The 7902-nt window shown below is 47.6% G+C and overlaps 1 long non-coding RNA gene across 1 annotated transcript; it reads right to left on the reverse strand.

Annotated features, from left to right (window-relative positions):
- Positions 1-3762: 3762 nt before the first annotated feature.
- On the reverse strand, positions 3763-5352 carry LOC147360770 (uncharacterized). The gene is made up of 2 exons (XR_015138711.1): positions 5239-5352; positions 3763-4756 (listed from the first exon to the last, which is right to left on the reverse strand). It is a non-coding gene; the product is annotated as an uncharacterized LOC147360770 (long non-coding RNA).
- Positions 5353-7902: the final 2550 nt, after the last annotated feature.

The following is a 7902-nucleotide window of genomic DNA, read 5'->3' on the forward strand; positions in this document are numbered from 1 at the left end:
ACTCTGACAGAGACAGCTGGTCAAGAGGTCACTGACCCAGGGCCCACCAGCTGTGGAGAGACCACAGAGACCACAGTACCCAGACCTGGGCTCAGTCTCTTAAATTCAGTGGTGTGGAATCTGAAATGGACCATGGAGAGAGAGGAGAAATCAAATTGCTATGCCACGGTCTTTCTGTTTTGGACACACAAAATAGACACGAAGCTCATACACAAACAGGAAAACCACACACTTGACCTTCCGGGTCCAGGGTTAAGTCAGATGTCAGAGGTGTCTTATTGGCAATGACGGCACAAAAGGAAAGAGGGTTTGTGGAATCAGAGTGGACCTCCATTTGAAGAGCAGTGCTAAATGACAAGCTGACTCCTAGGATGGCCATAACAATGTGCCCCAGACAAGGGTGGTCAAACAGAGAAACCAACTTCCCCCCAGTCCTGCAGGCTGGAGGCTGAGATCACCATATCACAGGGCTGATTCCTCCTGAGGCCTCTCTCCTGGGCAAGTGGACACCACGTGTGTCCTCCACAATCCTCTCTCTGGCTTGTGTCCCCATCTCTTCTTACAAGGACAGCAGTCCTAAAGGGCCCACCCCATGAATTTAACTTAATGACCTGTTTGTATGTGTGCACGCTTAGTCGTGTATGACTCTTTGTGACCCCGTGGACTGCAGCCTGCCAGGCTCCTCTGTCCATGGGATTTCCCAGGCAAGAATACTGGAGTGGATTGCCATTTCCTTCTCCAGGAGATCTTCCTGATCCAGGGGTCGAACCTGTGACTCTTGTGTCTCCTGCTTTGGCAGGTGGATTCTTAACCATTAGCGCCACCTGGGAAAGACCCCTATCTCAAGATACAGTTGCATTCTGAGCCCCTGGGTGTCAGATCCTCAACATGTGAGCTTGGGGGGCACTCAGCTCAGCTCCCAGCAGTGCGGGCAGATGTGTATTCCTTTCCAAATCTCTGGGAAGGAGGATTCAGTTGAGAGACGGGACTGACCCCTCTGAGCCACACAGTCTCATCCTGTCATTGGAACTTCATGTGTCTGTGCTCATGTATGGATCTACCAGATGTGAGCAGTTTGCAGGTTGTCTTATTGCTTCTCTCTCAGCTTGCACCAAGGGATTGGGCACATACGAGGTCTCACCCAGGACCCACTCTAATCATTCTGTGTCTGGTGTGTCGCCACATTCTCCTTGACTGGTCAGGAGCTGGTGAGCCTTACCCTCTCTGGGTCCTGGGCTAACACTAGCTGAACAAACCAGGTTTTCCAAAACCTCCATCTGCACCCTGGCTTATCTTGAATCAAGGATGCATGGCTGAGCAGACTTGACATCTCATGTGATACTTCAAATGTAGAAAAGGTGTTAGATGAAGGTTTGTTGTGTGAGTTACTATCTTGAATTAATTATACTCCTTTTATTTTTTTCTAACTGACCTCTGCCTCTGAATGAAAATCTCCACAAATGCCTCACACGGGAGACCCCTCCTCTCGGAGGGCCTTCTCTCCGGCCACAGTCAGGGTGTACGGCTTGCCTCCTACTCAGTGGAGACTGTACACTTCAGCCTCTCTGCTCTCTCTCACTCCTATGGAGAAGCAGGATGCGACTGTGGGGACTGTCATAGGTCTCAGTCACTCCATCCCTGAAACTACTTTGTACAAATCTCTGTATTGACATTTGTGAGAGAAATGGTGACTGGTCCTTTGAAAAAGATTGGAAAATATGAACAAAATACATAGAAGGAAATAAGACTTATTTAGGAAATTCGTCCTGAATATTCATTGGAAGGACTAATGCTGAAGCTGAAACTCCAATACTTTGGCCACTGGATGCGAAGAACTGACTCACTTGAAAAGACCTTGATGCTGGGAAAGATTGTAGGCAGGGGGAGAAGGGGACGACAGAGGATAAGATGGTTGGATGGCATCACCCACTTGATGGACATGAGTACAAGAAAGCTCTGGGAGTTGGTGTTGGACAGAGAGGCCTGGCATGCTGCTGTCCATGAGATTGCAAAGAGCTGAACTGAATTGTGTTGACCAAACTTAGTGGTAGTGTGATGGTTATTCTGAGGGTGGACTGCGTACCCTCTTCATTGCTATGGCGACGTGAGTGAACCTCTGTAAAGTCAAATAAGCATTTAATACACATCAAGGTGAGCAGCCTGCCTATGCAATGTGATATACTGCTTTCACCCAGTATTTCCAAGTGATTTAAAATTCCTCAAAACTATTATGTTTAGTGACTACATAATACTTTATCTTAATAATGTACCTAAATTATTTAGTCTTGGTCTGAGTCTTGACTATTTCTGATGTCAAAAGTTCTGTGTAACTAGAGGGAACCTCATTGCACATAGATCATTCTGGATAAGTAAAGATACATTTCTAGGAATAGACTTACCAGTTTTAAGTTTCAATGTTACCAATTGAGAAACTCTTTCTGGGAATTCTATGCCAATACAGACTCTGACCAGGAGCGAATGAGATCGTCTGCCAAGAATTCTAGCAGAAATGAGGATTTTATTAAAAGAAATAAAAGAAAAGAAAAAGGTTGTAAATTCGTCAGGCAAAAAGTAATACCTCAATGTTTTAAGGGTGTGAATTTTTTCTTGTTACTACAGAGGCTGAGGAATTCCCCTTCGCTTTTCAGTCCTAGCTTTTCTTGTTCTATGAGGAACCCTCTGGCTATTTTCCTATTGGGAACAGCCTGCTTGTAATCCTTGAGGTACATCGTTCCCTAGTTTCTTATATACCTTAGTTATTTCACAATGAATACTGCTTGGCGCACACACCCAAGTGTATGAGAGCAAGGAGGGCACGTGGACTGCGCCTGTGAGCCAGGAGTGCTGTGGGGCTGGGCTGCGGAAGCCGTGGGACCAGCCAGGACCAGAACCCACGGAAGCAGGCACCAGCGGGGAGGCCACAATGCGGCTGCTGACCCTGAACAGTCGAGGATCCGTTCGGATCCTGCTTTGAGTGTCGTCCATTGACGGTCTTCCCTGGAAAGTCCCCTTTTCCTCTTGCCATGATTAAATGTTCCTCAATTTTTAAAAATTGCTATTTTTAGTGTTATGGCTTTCTACAAATTTCATTAACTCTTCGTCAACTTATTTTTATGTAAGGTGTGAATTAAGGATCTTCACTGACTTTCCCCCGAGTCTACACGTTTTTCAACATCATTTGAACATCATTTTAACATCACCTTCCTTGTCATCATTAAGTTTCTCTATCAGTATTTGCTTCTGGGAAAGCTAATCTTTTCCAGTGATTAAAATATTTACTCTTCTACCAGTATTGCAGGATTCTATTTCCTGTAGATCTAGTAGGTCTGGCTCTCTTTCATCATGTACTCCTATTTTTCTTTTTTTCTTTATCTTCTTTGGAAATTTGTGTTTCCCCATGGCTGCTTCACACGTCCAGCCCAGTGCAACTATCTGTGCTGTCCTGCACACAAGCCACTGGCCACCTGTGCTATCCACATTGACTGGTACATTTCCCCCTACTCCTACTGGGTGCAGGCAGGGGCTTTAGTCCATGCTTAGGCAAGTATGGAGAAATCATTACATTTCAGACTTGTTTTCAGTAATTCATCAATGCTTATATATTGTAAACTTCATTCAGAATCTCTAACTGGAGTAAAATTAACAGCCTTCTAATACATTCTGTGTAACTGCATGAGAGGTTGCTCTATTTTGATTTCTTTTCTATAAACCTAAGTTGCTACAGTAATTTTTCTATTTAGTCACCTGAGAAACTAATGAAAATAGGGTTTAAACATTTTATTGTGCATATTCCTTTTACAGGGATTTTGATCTTTAAAAAGAAAACCACAAACATTAATATCTTGCTTGCTGCTTTTTGTACTTTGGGGTAATGGAGGTAAGAAAACTGTGTTGCTTTATTTTTCCATCCCCTAGCTAGAAAAGGTAACCAGAATTCCAACCAGGTGATAGTAGCTAGTCTCAGCAGTCAGTTTCACAGATTAAAACTGTCCGTTTCACAGTTTTGTGTTTAATGAATAAAACAATAACTTTAAGTACTAACACAATGTGAAATACTACTAATGCAACAGAGCTAACGAATTTTACCTACTTTGATTTTTTTTTTTTTAGTTTAAATTTAAATAGCCATGCATGACCACTGGGTATCACAGGGGTAGACATGGTAAGAAGCTAATCTCCATCCCAGCACACTGCCTGATCCCTGCAAAGAAGAACTCAGGTGCCCTGTTTGTCTCTACCAGGTCAGAAGAGCAGCCTGAGGCTGGCGGTTGGAGTGATTAGAGCAGCTCTCCCATGGGGCTCACATACATAACAACATTCCAGGCAAACACAGGGTGCTAGCAGAAGGGGAATGGCAAGGAGAGATAACCTGGACCCAGACGGACACGAGGCCCATGGGGACACAGGAGTCCAGAGCGCTCTGTTTACTACTTCAGATCCGGATCCAAGTTCCCCAGGGCAGCTTCACCACGCCTCAGCAGACAGAGGAGCGCTCTGTTTAGTTCAGTTGCTCAGTTGTGTCCGACTCTTTGTGACCCCATGGACCTCAGCACGCCAGGCTTCCTTGTCCATCACCAACTCCCGGAGTTTATTCAAATTCATGTCCAATGAGTCGGTGATGCCATCCAACCATCTCATCCTCTGTCGTCCCCTTCTCCTCCTGCCTTCAGTCTTCCCAGCATCAGGGTCTTTTCCAGTGAGTCAGTTTTTCACGTCAGGAGGCCAAAGTATTGGAGTTTCAGCTTTAGCGTCAGTCCTAGTAAACAAAACTAGTTCTGTTTACTAGTTCAGATCCAGATCCAATCCCCCACTCTGTGCCAATCCCCCACTCTGTGCAGCTTCACCACGCTACAGCGGACAGAGGACCCCTCCCTCTGTGCGGCCGGTCAGCCCAGTCAGACCCACCAAAGGAACTTCCAAACTACCATCTGTGGGGAGGATGAACCCTACTGTGGCCACATCGCCTTCTCTGTACTTGCCTGTAGCTAAGGGCTTCCAAGTTGCCAGAACCCTGAACACTGCGTTCTCATTTATTGTGCAACTCAAACAGTTTGGGCCTAAACCTATTTTAAAATGTCAGCCTACTTATTTGGTCCATGGGATGAGAAATCCAAGATTCTCAGAAAATGCCATGTTTGGTTTGGACTCTGTCCTGGAATGCAGAGTAGGACTAGTGCTAAATCCTCCTAGAGTAGTATGAGGATTAAAACAGAAAAATCGAGAAAAAGCAGCTGGTACCTCTGATATGCTGTATCTCACCAAGTTCCATTACTGGTATTTTTTGTCATCACTGCCATGGTTAGAGCCATTAGACTGGACTGTAACAGATGTATTACATGGAGATGTGGAATCTGAAAAAAATAAGATCATTCTCAGAATTTCCAAACTAAGGAGACTGTGCACATAAATCCCACCCAAAAATGTTTTAAAAAAGAAAGAAAAGAAAAATGAATGAGCATCTCTTCAATGCCACTGAACCACCTGAAGGGATAAAAGATGAAAGCTAAGTAAGAGGCTGGGCCTGCTGAGGGGTGCTGGCTGTGGCCCACTGACCGGAGTCCTCTGCTCAGGGTCCCCCTTCTGTCTGGTTGGGGGCTTTCTGTGGAGATCACCCTAACCTGAGCACTCAGCTCCTGCATTTATCATTGGCCACCTGGCTGCATTTATCATTGGCCACCTGGCTGACGAGGACATGTGAACCAGTGACTGCTGGTACCTGCTGCAGCCATGTGGGTTAGGGTCCAACTGTCTTCCCTGACCACTCTGCCTCCTGGGCACAGGTCCAGGGAGGCTGCAGATGGACCCTGACCCCAGTGAGCCTGGCTCCTCCATGAGAGCTGCAGCAGCACCTACCTCTCCCAGAGCAGGTGAGAGATGCAGAGTCCCAGGCCAGCCCCCACCTGCTGACCTGTGCCTGCATATGGCACAGCCTGAAGTGAGCTGTGAGTACTCTGGCTGATGACTGGTGACCAACCTGCCCAGATGTGGACGCTCACTGTGGTTGCCCATAGCTGATGTGAAAGTGAATGGAAACCCAGAGAAGGAAGCAACGTCTGTGTATGCAAAGGTAATTTCCCTGTGTTTTTGCTTCATTAGAGACGGACATGATTGAAGTCGGCTCCACTTGGGTGTGTTTCCCATGTTGGGGAGCAGCTCTGAGGCCACCCGCTTCAGCTCTTCGCACACTGACATGAGGGTCATATAAAATCAGCTGGTGAGAGTGTCTGAGTAACTCCACGAGACTCTTCTCACGCCGGCAACTGGGACAAGTCGGGAGCCAGTGTGGGTCCAGCAGCAGTTGAGGCCTTGCTCAGGTGCCACGGGGCCTAACGGGCCAGCCAGGTCTTGGAGAGCAATGCTGCAACTATCGGAGGGGTCACTCCATCTGGAAGGAGGCCTGTGAAGGAGCGTCTGCTGTTCCAGACTCTCATGATCTCAGTTTCCAAATTCACTTCTCTGGGACCATGACCCTATGTGGTTGTGCTGCTCTGCATTTGTGGCTGGACATGGGGGCCAACTTGGTTATTATAATTCCACCAGGGAGCTTGGCTGTCTGGGTGCTGCAGGCATCCTAAAAATGTCCCCATTGTTTCTGAACACACAGACTTAGAAGGATGGCGATTCCAGGAAGAAGTTATGCAAAAACATTCATAATGTCTTCAAATTTTTTCCCACATGGGCTAACAGCCTAATTCTGAAGATAGCAGCCACAGTCTCACATGAATGAGATGTATTTGCATTTATGGGAGGCACCGCGGAGAACCTCACTGCTGCCCTGAGGGCCCAGGAGTGACAAGGCAGGGCCAGCTGCCACCACTGGCACCATCGCCAAGACCCTCCTGTTGGTGGCACTGCTCTCGCCTGCATGCTGGCCCAGGACCCACCGTGCATGACTGATTTTGCCTACATGGAAGAGCTCGTCTCCTCCCCTACATAAAGTAACACTGCTATTCAAGACTGAAGTGTGGGGGCGTCTGCTTCCTTAGTTCAGGGAGTTTCACAGATGGGAAGCACACACAAGGCGTGGTGAGGCAAACGTCTGCCCAGGAACCAGAGGGAGGCAAGCCCTCTGCTCTGGCTGGGCAGACCGCGGCCCACACTGATCGGAGGTGCCCTGGCACTGTACCCAACCGCTGTTATTCTCTAGAGAATGTGCTGGTGGATGAACTCTTCACAGTTCACGCTTCAACAGCAGACTCCTTCCTTCTCTTCAGAGCACCGAGCATTGTGAACCCCTGTTTTATTTCATGTGTGTGATGTACAGATGGCACCAGGAACTGTGACAGTGTGGACACCACATCATCCTTCCACTCACTGGAAAGGATCCCAGGTTCTAAACAGATAAGGCAAACTAGGGATTATACAGGAAAACGTGATGAGGTCGGTGGGTGCAGGGGTACTGGTATCTGCAGAGGCTGCCGAAACGATGAGCAGAGAAGGTGCCATCCGTACTCCAGGTCCACAGTGGTGCCACATAAAGTGAGTGGCTGCTTGGAGGGCATGTCAGGGAAGACCCTGCGTGCTGCAAGTAGGAAAGATCTGCCTCACCCTGGACCAAATTCTGAAGGAGGCTCAGTGGCTGCCACGAGGGAGCAGAGTGAGGTGGACACTCAGGATGCTACCAGTGTCCGCTCTCTAGTCCTGGACCACTGCCTGTCATACCCTCCATCCACCTGTCCCCAAGGCTGACCATCATGGTAGGAAGGGAATGAAAATACAGACGGTCCATCGAGTGGTTCTGTCCAAGCCTTGCTTGCCCTCAAGCAGCTCACCCAGATACAAAGTGCTGAGAGCAGGAAAGGAGAGAAAGAAAGTAAAAGTGAAGGTGGCTTAGTCATGTCCGACTCTTTGCGACCTCATGGACTGTACAGTCCATGGAATTCTCCAGGCCAGAATACTGGA

The sequence above is a fragment of the Bos grunniens genome, chromosome 13 (assembly GCF_055505025.1).
Source record: "Bos grunniens cultivar Pamir isolate PY7600 chromosome 13, Bosgru_T2T1.0, whole genome shotgun sequence".
Lineage (NCBI taxonomy): Eukaryota > Metazoa > Chordata > Mammalia > Artiodactyla > Bovidae > Bos > Bos grunniens.